This window comes from Aquarana catesbeiana, linkage group LG07 (assembly GCF_042186555.1).
Source record: "Aquarana catesbeiana isolate 2022-GZ linkage group LG07, ASM4218655v1, whole genome shotgun sequence".
NCBI lineage: Eukaryota > Metazoa > Chordata > Amphibia > Anura > Ranidae > Aquarana > Aquarana catesbeiana.
In genome coordinates, this window is record NC_133330.1 from 320,995,657 (window position 1) to 321,009,013 (window position 13,357).

The window sequence follows — 13,357 nt, forward strand, 5'->3', positions numbered from 1 at the left end:
CCCTCTGGGGATTGCAGTTTCCCCTCCATCCTCTGTCACAACAGAGTTCTCTTTACAAACTGCATCTCCCATAATCCAGAGTGGTTGCATCAACAAGTCTTTTTAGCCCTTGTGTCCCACTGGCTCCCTCTAGTGGCTGAACTGCCCTGGCTTTATCAACTTAGGAGTAGGGATGAGCCGAACACCCCCCTGTTCAGTTCGCACCAGAACATGCGAACAGGAAAAAAGTTCGTTCGAACACGCGAACACCGTTAAAGTCTATGGGACACAAACATGAATAATCAAAAGTGCTAATTTTAAAGGCTTATATGCAAGTTATTGTCATAAAAAGTGTTTGGGGACCTGGGTCCTGCCCCAGGGGACATGGATCAATGCAAAAAAAAGTTTTAAAAACGGCCGTTTTTTCAGGAGCAGTGATTTTAATAATGCTTAAAGTCAAACAATAAAAGTGTAATATCCCTTTAAATTTCGTAGCTGGGGGGTGTCTATAGTATGCATGTAAAGGGGCGCATGTTTCCCGTGTTTAGAACAGTCTGACAGCAAAATGACATTTCGAAGGAAAAAACCCATTTAAAACTACTCGCGGCTATTGCATTGCCGACAATACACATAGAAATTCATTGATAAAAACGGCACGGGAATTCCCCACAGGGGAACCAAAAAATTTTAAATTCTCGTCCAGCATCTTCTCCACGGCGTCTTCTATCTTCTTCTGCTCGGGCCGCTCCGCACCCATGGCATGAGGGGAGGCTCCCGCTCTTCTCTTCATCTTCTTCTTCATCTTCTTCTCTTCTTCCTTCTTCTCTTCTTCTCTTCTTCTCTTCTTCATTTTCTTCTCCGGGCCGCTCCGCACCCATGCTGGCATGGAGGAAGTCTCCCGCTGTGTGACGGCGTCTCCTCGTCTGACGGTTCTTAAATAACGGAGGCGGGACCACCCGTGACCCCGCCCCCCTCTGACGCACGGTGGCTTGACGGGACTTCCCTGTGACGTCACGGGGAATGCCACAGGGAAGTCCCGTCATGTCCCGTGCGTCAGAGAGGAGACGCCATCTCTTACTTAAGAACCGTCAGATGAGGAGACGCCGTCACACAGCGGGAGCCTCCCTCCATGCCAGCATGGGTGCGGAGCGACCCGGAGAAGAAAATGAAGAAGAGAAGAAGAGAAGAAGGAAGAAGAGAAGAAGATGAAGAAGAAGATGAAGAGAAGAGCGGGAGCCTCCCCCCCATGCCATGGGTGCGGAGCAGCCCGAGGAGAAGAAGATAGAAGACGCCGCGGAGAAGATGCTGGACGAGAACGCCGGAGGAAGAACCAGAAGAACCAGAAGATGAAGGAAGATAGAAGAAAGAAGAAGCATTTAAATAAAGGAATTGTCAAGAACTGTCTCTTGTCATTTTTAACATTTTTGACAGTTTTTTAGTGAAATGGTAGGGGTAAGTACCCCCTTACCATTTCACACAGGGGGGGGCGGGATCTGGGGGTCCCCTTGTTAAAGGGGGCTTCCGGATTCCGATAAGCCCCCCGCCCGCAGACCCCCACAACCACCGGCCAGGGTTGTGGGGATGAGGCCCTTGTCCTCATCAACATGGGGACAAGGTGTTTTGGGGGCTACCCCAAAGCACCCTCCCAATGTTGAGGGCATGTGGCCTGGTACGGTTCAGGAGGGGGGGGTCGCACTCTCGTCCCCCCCTCTTTTCCTGCGGCCTGCCAGGTTGCGTGCTCGGATAAGGGTCTGGTATGGATTCTTGGGGAGACCCCACGCCATTTTTTTTTTTTTTTATTTGGCGCGGGGTTCCCCTTAAAATCCATACCAGACCTGAAGGGTCTGGTATGGAATTTAGGGGGAACCCCACGTAATTTTTTTTTAAATTTTGGCCGGGGTTCCCCTTAATATCCATACCAGACCTGAAGGAGTGTTCCGCGGCATTCGAATTTGCCGCAAACACCCCAAATTGTTTGCTGTTCGGCGAACTTGCGAACAGCCAATGTTCGAGTCGAACATGAGTTCGACTCGAACTCGAAGCTCATCCCTACTTAGGAGTCCTGTGTGAGTACAAGAACAGCTGTAGCACAGTATCTTTCTAGTTGCTCCTTCTGGCCAGCTAAGCACCCAGCTACACAAATGTTCATTAACACAACACATGAGGATGCCAGGGTCTGAATAGGCCCGAATAGTGCTGGGGTATTACATTTATGTTAAGAGTATTTTGAGATCAAATGTAGAGAATGAGATAGATAGACAGATAGATAGATAGATAGATAGATAGATAGATAGATAGATAGATAGATAGATAGATAGATAGATAGATAGATAGATAGATAGATAGTGACAGTCCGAGGCTTGAGGTGTGAGCTTAGGAAATGGATATAAAAATGACACAGGATTTGCACTAAACGAGCGTGTGAAGCTTCAGAATACTGTTACTGAATGGAGAAGACTGGTTTCAGTTTTGTCTGGGTTTAGTAATTCCAGATTATTGTCTGGAGCTTGGAGTGGAAATAAGTCTCAAATCCTGTGTCCAGGTCTTATTGCAGCCCTGCAGGCCATGTGAGTGCTCAGGTGTGCATGCTTGTTTTAAGCCCGCCCTGATCATAGCTCAGGGCTCTCATTTTGAGATACAGTCTATGGGTGAAGACAGGTGTGTGATCCTGTCTGGAGACCAAGACGCTCTATCCAAGAGACTGTACTCCATGTTGGAGGAGTTCTATGTGCATGAGACCAAGAGAAGGTCTGGGTGCATGTAAAGGCTGGGACAACTAGGCAAGTCCATGCGACTGAGGGAATCTAATTTTCAGAGGAGATTAGAGAGCCTTTATCTAGAGGCCAGGAGTGGGCCCATTCAGCAAGGCTGAGTAAGCCAGGAGAGCCAGAGAGCTGGTGATACAATTGGAGGGACTGGTAAGAAGAGCAGTGTTGTTGCTAAAGAGCCCCCGTTGGCTTAGCATTTTCATTTGTTGTTTTGCTGCATGAAGCTGAAACCCCTGCATTGGCAACTGTAGTGCTGTGAACTTTTAGTTATGTTTTTTCCAATAAAAATGGGCTAAGACTTTAAAATCTACAAGTTCGAACTGGAGATAGATAGATAGATAGATAGATAGATAGCTTTGCAAAAGTATTCACCCCCTTGGCTTAGATCCCCTGTTGGGTTTTTATTGTTGTCTGTGTACCTACTGCTACACCCTTAGCACAGCTTAACTAAAATTGTTGTGGCCCTATACTCCCCTCTGGTGGTGGGCATGTGTGGTGCTACAGGACAGAGTCTTATCATATGACCTCTGTTTTTTGCTCTGTTACCTTTAATCACGTTTTGGTGATAGGGATTGCTTTCACTGGGAATTACAACTTATTTCTATCATCACTACGCTTTTCCTCAAGAAGCCGAATGGCAAAACATGTAGAATTGCAAGTGTAGTGGGAAATTCCTTATTGCTTGGCGTATGCACACATGTGGTTGTTACAATTTTTTAAATCAGATTTTTGTAAAAAAATAATTTTTTCGTATTTTTAACAGTCGTTTTGTCCTTGCACCCAAAAAGTCCCATCTTCCTATTTTTGCTGCAAGTCTCCAACATTTTAGAGTTTTCACGGGAAGAAGAGATTGTTGGAAACCTCCCAATGGGGACACTTGTGACAACTGTCTAAGATAAGGGACCCAAAGAAACCTGACTGTCTAAGAAGAGGGACAAAAAGAAACCTGACAGGGGCCTTATCTATTGCCTACTGTGTCCAAAATGAATAATATAGTATTGGCTTTACACGTTACAGAACATCATTGTTAATCAACTGTGCTTTCTGCAAGACTCTGCACTGCCTTGTATACAACCTATTGGAGAGTGATAATTAGCCTTCTCTGCCCTTTGGGTAAAATATATTTGGTTAGTCCGTACCTAATGAACTCTGTCCACATACTTTACTGCCTATTCAAAGGAAATTAGACTTGTTATGAGGTTAGATTTTTGAAGAGATTTACAGGGTAATATAAGTATTTCTCCGCTCACCTTGTACTGGAAGCTGTAAAAATAAAATGTTATTTCCCTACTGCAATGCAGAAATGTATCATATGTAATACACTTTATTTATGCCCCCCGGTTTTTGTGTTCTTATTTTCTTTTCGTTTTTTAACCTCTTCCATAACGCATATATGGGGCAGCAGGGTAGTGTGTGGGTATTAAGCTGGCCATACACGTAAAGAGAAATCTGTGTATAGCGATACCTCCAAAGGAGCCGCTTGGTAATTTGGGTTATCTGTTCTTTTCTTTAACTCCAAGAACACCCTCAGCTCTTAGCCAGACACCTGGCCGTACATAGATTACCCTTGTCACACTAAACAGTGTGGATTACCGAATCTCCCACTGCCGGTTGTTGTATCTTGATAGCTGGCACCCACCACATTCAGAATGCCCAATCAGGAACTGATTGGCTGCAGGCGCTGTTCGCCTGACTTTTTCCATCTGGCTCCTTCGGTTTCTTAATTGATGTTTGTCAAGCCGCAAGGTGTCAGCAGGGCCACCTAAGTCATGAATTTCACAGGAATCAGCCAGATGTAGTCTTAGGTGCCTCTCTTAGGCATGTGCCGAACGGACCCCTGTTCGGTTTGCACCAGAACTTTTGAACACCGCCAAAGTTCGGACCCGAATAACGAACCCCGTTAAAGTCAACGGGACCGAACGTCAAAAATCAAAAGTGTCCATTTTGAAGGCTTATATGCAAGTAATTGGGCATACAATGCTTATAGGGGTCTGGGTCCTGCCCTAGGGGACATGTATCAATGAAAGAAAGTTTGTGAAAAACTTCATTTTTAAATGAGCAGTAATTTTTGATTTTTAACCCCTTCAGCCCCGGAAGAAGTTATCTGACCTTTCTGACCAGAGCACTTTTTGCGATTCGGCACTGCGTCGCTTTAACTGACAATAGCGCGGTCGTGCGACGTTGCACCCAAACAAAATTGACGTCCTTTTTTTCCCACAAATAGAGCTTTCTTTTGGTGGTATTTGATCACATCTGTGGTTTCTATTTTTTGCGGTATAAACAAAAAAATATCATCAATTTTGAAAAAAACACATTATTTTGTATTTTTTGCTATAATAAATATCCCCCAAAAATATATAAAAAAACAATTTTTTTCCTCAGTTTAGGCCGATATGTATTCTTCTACATATTTTTGGTAAAAAAAATTGCAATAAGCATATATTGATTGGTTTGCGCAAAAGTTATAGTGTCTACCAAATAGGGGGTAGTTTTATGGCATTTTAATTATTAATCTTTTTTTATTAGTAATGACGGCGATCTGTGATTTTTATCGGGACTGCGACATTATGGCGGACACATCGGACACTTTTGACACTATTTTGGGACCATTGTCATTTATACAGTGATCAGTGCTATAAAAATGCACTGATTGCTGTGTAAATGACACTGGCAGGGAAGGGGTTAACCACTAGGGGGTGATGAAGGGGTTAAGTGTGTCCTAGGGAGTGATTCTAACTGTGGGGGGGTGGGCTTCAACTCACATGACAGTGATCACTGCTCTCGATGACAGAGAGCAGTGATCTCTGTCATGACACAAGGCAGAACGGGGAAATGCCTTGTTTACGTAGGCACTTCCCCATTCAGCCGCTCCGTGACACGATCCCTGGGAGACCGGCGGACATCAAGTCCGCCGGTCCCGCGGGCATGGTCACGCTGTACGAGGCAGGCGCACGCCTGTCAAACAGGTGCAGAAAAATTGGTCTTTGGGTGTCGGTGGCACCTTTCCACCGTAACCCTATAGAGGTACTCTTGATGAAAGCAAGAATTGGTCTTGCTGTAAAAAATTGCAATGATATGCACCTCTCAAACAGGTGCAGAAAAATTACTCTTTGGGTATCGAGGGCGCCTTTCCACCATAACCCTATAAAGGTACTTTTGATGAAGGCAAAAAAAATTGCAATGATATGCACCTGTCAAACAGGTGCTGAAGAATTAGTCTTTGGGTGTTAATTGTGCCCATGAAACCTATACCAAAAACATTCTTCCGGATAAAATGATTGAACACCCTCAAAGCTAGGCAGCCTCAAAGTCCTGCAGAGATTCCACAACCCAAAAAGACTCAATCCTTTAAGGTTTAACCTTAAACTACGTAGAGGGTTCTTTACTGTAAGAGTGGCAAGGATGTGGAATTCCCTTCCACAGGCGGTGGTCTCAGCGGGGAGCATTGATAGCTTCAAGAAACTATTAGATAATCACCTGAATGACCGTAACATACAGGGATATGTAATGTAATACTGACACATAATCACACACATAGGTTGGACTTGATGGACTTGTGTCTTTTTTCAACCTCACCTACTATGTAACTATGTAAATCAGTGACATCGGCATCAGGGGCTTCATAGCTGGTAATCCAGGACTGATTCATTTTTATAAAAGTCAAATGATCCATGGAGTCTGTGGACAGGCGCGTTCTATGATCAGGGACGAAACCTCCTGCAGCAGTGAATGCCCATTCTGAAAGCACGCTGGATGCAGGGCAGCCCAACAACTCAACAGCATACTGGGCAAGTTCTGGCCAGTGGTCTATTCTTATGACCCAATTCAGTGGATCGTCAGCTGGAAAGCTCTCAACCTCTGTATGGACCCCGAGGTAATCGTCCACCATGTGATTCAGACGCTGCCGATGGGATATGGAAGCTGACAGCCCTGGACGCAGAGGATTAAAAATTCCGAAATGCCTCACTGGCAGACACCTTCTCCAACGCTCCTCTCTTGACCAACAGAAGACGCAAAACGACATTTCCACAACACTGTAACTTACTGGAGTCAGGAAAAACGTTCAATAAAATCCTCTTTAACGTGTCCTCAAGAGATTTTATCTTCTGCACTCTCTGTGGGGATGGGATGAGTTCTGAGACCTTCTCCTTATAAAGGTGGTCAAGGAGGGTTGCCAACCAGTAATCATCCTTCTCCTTTATGCCACGTATTCTTAGGTCCTTTTGCAGGCTTTGAAGCATGAGGTTGCCAATGCGCCTCAAATTTGCAGAGGCTTGAGCAGCAGATTCCTCGGGTCACTCAGGATGAAAGCATCTGGAACTTCCTCCTCCCAGCCACGTACTACTCCCAAGGGTCCTGGGGTTGGAAAGCCATCGCTTACAGATTGACGCATGTCTTCCTCTTCTTTGAAGCCTATGAAAGTGCCAGAATCTTCCTCCTCATCCACCTCCCCTCTCTCCTCTTGTGTGTTCTGTGACATAGGAATGATGGTTTCTGCATAAAGTGGGCCTTTAGAGGAAAGAAAGTCCTCCTCTTCCTCCTGCTGCTCTGCCTCCAGTGCCCTTTCCATAATGCCAAGCTGAATCTGCTCTAGCAGGAACACAACAGGGATTATGTCACTGATTCATGCACTGTCACGGCTCACCATCCTTGTGGTCTCCTCAAATGACAATACAGTGCATGTATGCTTAATGATCAGCCATTGGCGTGGGGAAAAAAGCAAAGGAGGCCTGAGTCTGTCGTCGCGCCGTACTCGCACAGGTACTCGTTTACGACCCTCTGCTGCATGTATAGCCGCTGCAGCATTGCCAAAGTCGAGTTCCACCTGGTGGGCATGTCACAAATCAGGCGGTTTATGGGCAGGTGGAATTCCCACTGAATTTTAGCCAACCACTGGCTGTGTATAACTGCCTGAAATGGCTACAGACTCTTCTCATCTGCTTTAGCACATCTTGCAACCCTAGGTATGTATTTAGGAAACGCTGCACCACCAAATTGAGGACATGTGTCAACTTTCCCTGTCTAAGGGCGGACAGGAGGTTTGAGCCATTATTGCACACCACCATTCCTGGCTCCAGCTGGTGTGGTATGAACCACCTCTGGGCCTGTCCCTGCAGAGCTGTGGTTCCTGTCCACTAAACACACCAGCTGAAGCACTGCATGGCACCTTTTAGCCTGACTCATGGAATAGCTCTTTGAACGCTTAGGGGGTACGCAATGTTCATATGACAATTCTGAAGAGGTGGAGGAGGAGGTAGAGCTCACAGGTCTGGCATCATCACCACCAGATGTATGGAGACGTGGTGTTTTTCCCATGTTTGATGTGCCTGAGACACAGTTTGCAGATAGCAACAGTGCGATCTGGTGCAGATGTGCTGAAAAAGGCCCAGACAGCTGAGCTTTGGGGAGTGGGCTGGGAGATAACAGCTGCAGAATGTGATGGAATAGGGTGGCTGCTCTCTACTCTTTCTTGATGTTGGCTTCCTTGGGGATGTACCGCCTCACCTTCAGTTTCCTCCTCTGCTCTATCTGGCACCCAAGTCGCATCAGTGACCTCATCATCATCATCTCTATCTCCTCCATCTTCATCATCATCATCATCATCATTACCACTGGAGACAGCTTGGCAATATGCTGCGGCTGGGGGAACATGAGTGCCAATTTGTCTACAAGTGTTCTCCCCTCTCTCTAGGCTCATGTTCCTGTCATCCTCAACCTCAGAACCAACATCTGAATCCATTAATGGCTGGGCATCATCAAGGAGTAAGTGGCTGATGCTGTGGTCAAATAAGTCAGCTGACTCCTCTATGGATGATGTTGGGGCTGATGTTGGGGCTATGGCAGGAATAGATGTGGAAAAGGAGGCAGGTTTATCCACTCTGGCAACTGCAGGGGACTGCACACTTGTCTCTGCTTGCGTGACAGAGGATGAGGAGGATGAGGACGGTTTAGTAAGCCAGTCCACCATCTCCTCTGCATGCTGTGGCTGGATAGCACGGGCAAACTCACTAAACAGAGGAAATGATGCCCTGCCTGAGGACTATTCACCACGTCCACCTTTGCCTGTGGATACATTTGTTGCTGCCCCCCTTACAGTGCCAAGGGAACGTCTGCCTCTCCATGTTGTCCTCCCAGACATTATTGGGAGGGAGGGGGCGGTGCTTAAAAAGCAAGAAGTGGAAATCTATACGTAGATGCACTTTAATCAATGTAAAGTGGTGTTTGGTGCACTTAAATTTGAGTACTCACACTACACAGACACACTCCATGGATACACTATAATATACTGAAATATAATGCGCCAAACATACAGTGACGCACAGAACTATATGGCATTAAACTTGAAGTAACGCACACAGAAGTAAATGGCGTTGTCATGAAAGACGTCCTGTTAACTCAGTTGCCGGCGGAAGAGCTGTGCACAGAATTCCTGATAATAGAGGCAGTGGGCGCGTGCGGGTGCGCGCTAGCGCGAGCTGGCACGTACGGTCTGTGCGCGGGCGCGCACAGGCGTGCGCGGGTGCGCGCAGACGCGCAGTGTGACAGCGCTTGGCGCCAAGAGGCCTATTTAAAGGAGCCTGTCAGCATGCTTTCTTGCTGTCCGGTCTACAGCGTTCCCTGTGACCCTAAGCTACTAGTAAACCTGCCTACCTGATTCCTGTCTACCCGGCCTGCTCCTGACTACTCCTGTTTACTGCCAGCCCCCAACCCCGGCTTGTTTGACTGCTCTCCTGCCTCTTCCTACGGTTTGTTCGCTGCCTGCCTGTTGCCGACCCGGTCTGTACCCCGACTACTCTTCTGCCTCCATCTGGTACCTGCTCAGCCCGCCAGTGTTGACCCGGCCTGTCTGACCCTGCTAGTACTCCTGCCGAACTACAGAACACCTCCCTGCTGCCTGCTGTTCCTGAGTTCCTGCCAGCTACAGTGCTTCTCTCTCAGCCAGCTGTTCCAGTGTTCCTGCCAAGTTCCAGTGCATCTCCTTACAGTCTGCTTTTCAAGTGCTCCTGCCGAACTACAGAACACCTCCTTGCTGCCTGCTGTTCCTGAGTTCCTGCCAGCTAAGGTACTTCTCCTCACGATCAGCTGTTCCAGTGTTCCTGCCAAGTTCCAGTGCATCTCCTTACACTCTGCTGTTCCAGTGCTCCTGCCGAACTACAGAACAACTCCCCACTGTCTGCTGCTGCCTCAGTGTACCTGCTAGCTCTCCATCAGCCACATCAGAGGTCCGGATCTGCCCTTACACCTGCCACCTGCCAGGCACTTGTGGCCCCCTGTGCTCTGGAGTCCCTGTTTCCTCTATCAGGGGTTCCTGAGCCAGAGGCACACAAGAGGCCACTCCCTGCATTCTGGGCTCCGCCATCAGGTATGTGACAGGCGTTAAACTTGCAGTAACGCACACAGAAATAAATGCCGTTAAACTTGCAGTAAGGTGTAATTAATAATCTCCCACTGTATAGCGATACCTATATTAACAGGGGTTGTCCTAGTAAATATGATAAGGTATGGGCAAAGGCCCTGAATAAGCCGTATACGGCATCTATTGCCCATGGGGGTTATTGATTATTATAAATATAGATGTCTTTATACACAGGATGCTTGGGGCCACTGTGGATAGTAGGACCAAAAGATTACTCTTGCTGCATTAGATGTGGATAGATATTATATTTGACAAAATATATGGCTTAGACCATAGCCCTGTTAAAATACGTTTTTTTCAATTTTGTTAATTATTTTTCTTTTGGGTGAGAGCAGTGTGATTGGATCTTGAACCTGTATTTATATGTTGGCACAATGTGTACAATGTGTTGTTTTGTTTGTCTTTGTTGTTTGTTTAAATAAATAAATAAAGGATTTAAACAAAACTTGCAGTAACGCACAGAAGTAAATGGCGTTAAACTTGCAGTAACGCACACAGAACTATATGGCGTTAAACTGGCAGTAACGCACACAGAAGTAAATTGCGTTAAATTTGTAGTAACGCAAAAACTATATGGCATTAAACTGGCAGTAACGCACACAAAACTATATGGCGTCACACTGGCAGTAACGCACAGAGAACTATATGGCATTAAACTAGCAGTAACGCACACAGAAGTAAATTGCGTTAAACTTGTAGTAACGCAAAAACTATATGGCATTAAACTGTCAGTAACACACAGAAGTAAATATCGTTAAACTTGCAGTAATGCACAAAACTATATGGCGTTCTATAGCAACGAATGACACATGTATAAGAGTCTGATATGGCTGCACACCCCGGTTCAAATGTTTGAACGAAAGTGGAAAATTCCCCATGGGGCTTTTTAGCAGCAAATAGGAGTCAAAATCATTTTTCATAAAAATTATTGATTTTATTCATCAAGAGACAATTGGACATCAATGTGATACAAAAGCTAAAATATGAGCTCTGGTGTACACAATGCAAGACAGTTTGAACTATGAAGGGGAAGCAAACAGTGGATAATACCATGTGATATAACTGATAAATAATATACATCAGAGGGTACTTCCTCACAGTGTTGATGAATTGTAATTATACTATCCGATGTTTATGAAATGCCCCAATGCATTTCGACCTTAAAGGTTATGGTCCTCTTCAGGGGGTTCTTACATTTCTATAAATACATCAAAAAGGGCATATATCAGTATTACAGAATATCATATGTAAACACATTTCTTTATAAATAATCATCTATTAGATTTGGCAATCACACTATATTTACCCTTTCCACCAAGACGGCTCGCTTATCCAGAGAGTTCTCTTTGTTAAAAAGCACAGTAGGAGATAAAGAATTCCCCCAATGATGATCCTGAACCCTGCTTGGGAGTTGTGCTCACCTCCGCCCCAAGAGGAGAACAGCCCCGGCCCGTGAGGCTTACAAGTGGTCACAGGTGGTATGCCCCCCATAGGGGAAACTCAAGACCAAAACACCTGAAAATTATTATAATTATAGTAATTAGTGTACTGTATACGTATTAAATTGCTATTATAGCATGGGTTATAGAAATTAATTGTAGCAAAAAATAAATAATGCTGATAAAGGTAAAGGGCGATATTTCTAAATTTTTCTTTTTATTATATTTATTACCAAGGAAGGATCTCAAAATATATTGAGATCCCCTTCAAAGTGCTACCAAAAGTACAGAATTTCCTGTGTATTATTCCTAGATTATACATGTTATAAGACCTGTATATAAGTCTAGAAGGCTCAAATATGGCTGTCTGTGCCTGATAAGATTAATTATAATAATTTCCTAAATCGCATATTATATAATTAATAAAGAAGACTGGGTCAAATAGTAAAAGTGCAAGTGTGCAGTGTATGGAAAAATGAGGGATACTCAGATTTTCTGTTACCCCTTCTAAGGTGAATCAAAAGGTGTAATGTGTGACTTAATGAAATATCAAAAATCAAAAAACAAATGACTGAGACTAACAGGGAAAAATGTGATGAAAAGGAAAACGTGCATGAAAAAAAAAAAAAATTATTGAATGAATCATCTTGATTACTTATAGCAAAAAACGCCATAAAGATCAATGTGATAAAAATGTGTAAATAGTGTGAAAAATAGTGCTATGATATGGTGATAGTGATAAGAAAATTAGTATTATATAGTCTAGCAGCATGTACAAAATACAGACTGCCAGACACTAGAAGGACAAAGTGAGTACTAAGTGATGTGAAAGACTTAACCAGTAATAAGACTTAACCAGGTACTTATTATTACTGGTTAAGTCTTTCACATCACTTAGTACTCACTATTTTTCACACTATTTACACACTATTTTTATCACATTGATCGTTATTGCGTTTTTTGCTATAAGTAATCATGATGATTCATTCAATGATTTTTTTTTTTCCTGCACGTTTTCCTTTTCATCACATTTTTCGCAGTTTGTCTCAGTCATTTGTTTTTTGATTTTTGATATTTTATTAAGTCACACATTGTACCTTCTTGATTTACCTTAGAAGGGGTAACAGAAAATCTGAGTATCGCCTTGTTTTTCCATACACTGCACACTTGCACTTTTACTATTTGACCCAGTCTTCTTTATTAATTATATAATATGCGATTTAGGAAATGATTATAATTAATCCTATCAGGCACAGACAGCCATATTTGAGCCTTCTAGGCTTATATACAGGTCTTATAACATGTATAATCTAGGAATAATACACAGGCAATTCTGTACTTTTGGTAGTACTTTGGAGGGGATCTCAATATATTTTGAGATCCTTCCTTGCTAATAAATATAATAAAAGAAAAATTTTGAAATATCGCCCTTTACCTTTATCAGCATTATTTATTTTTTGCTACAATTAATTTCTATAACCCATGCTATAATAGCAATTTAATACGTATACAGTACACTAATTACTATAATTATAATAATTTTCAGGTGTTTTGGTCTTGAGTTTCCCCTATGGGGGGCATGCCACCTGTGACCACTTGTAAGCCTCACAGGCCGGGGCTGTTCTCCCCTCAGGGCGGAGGTGAGCACAACTCCCAAGCAGGGTTCGGGATCATCATTGGGGAAATTCTTTATCTCCTTCTGTGCTTTTTACCAAAGAGAAGTCTCTGGATAAGCGAGCCGTCTTGGTGGAAAG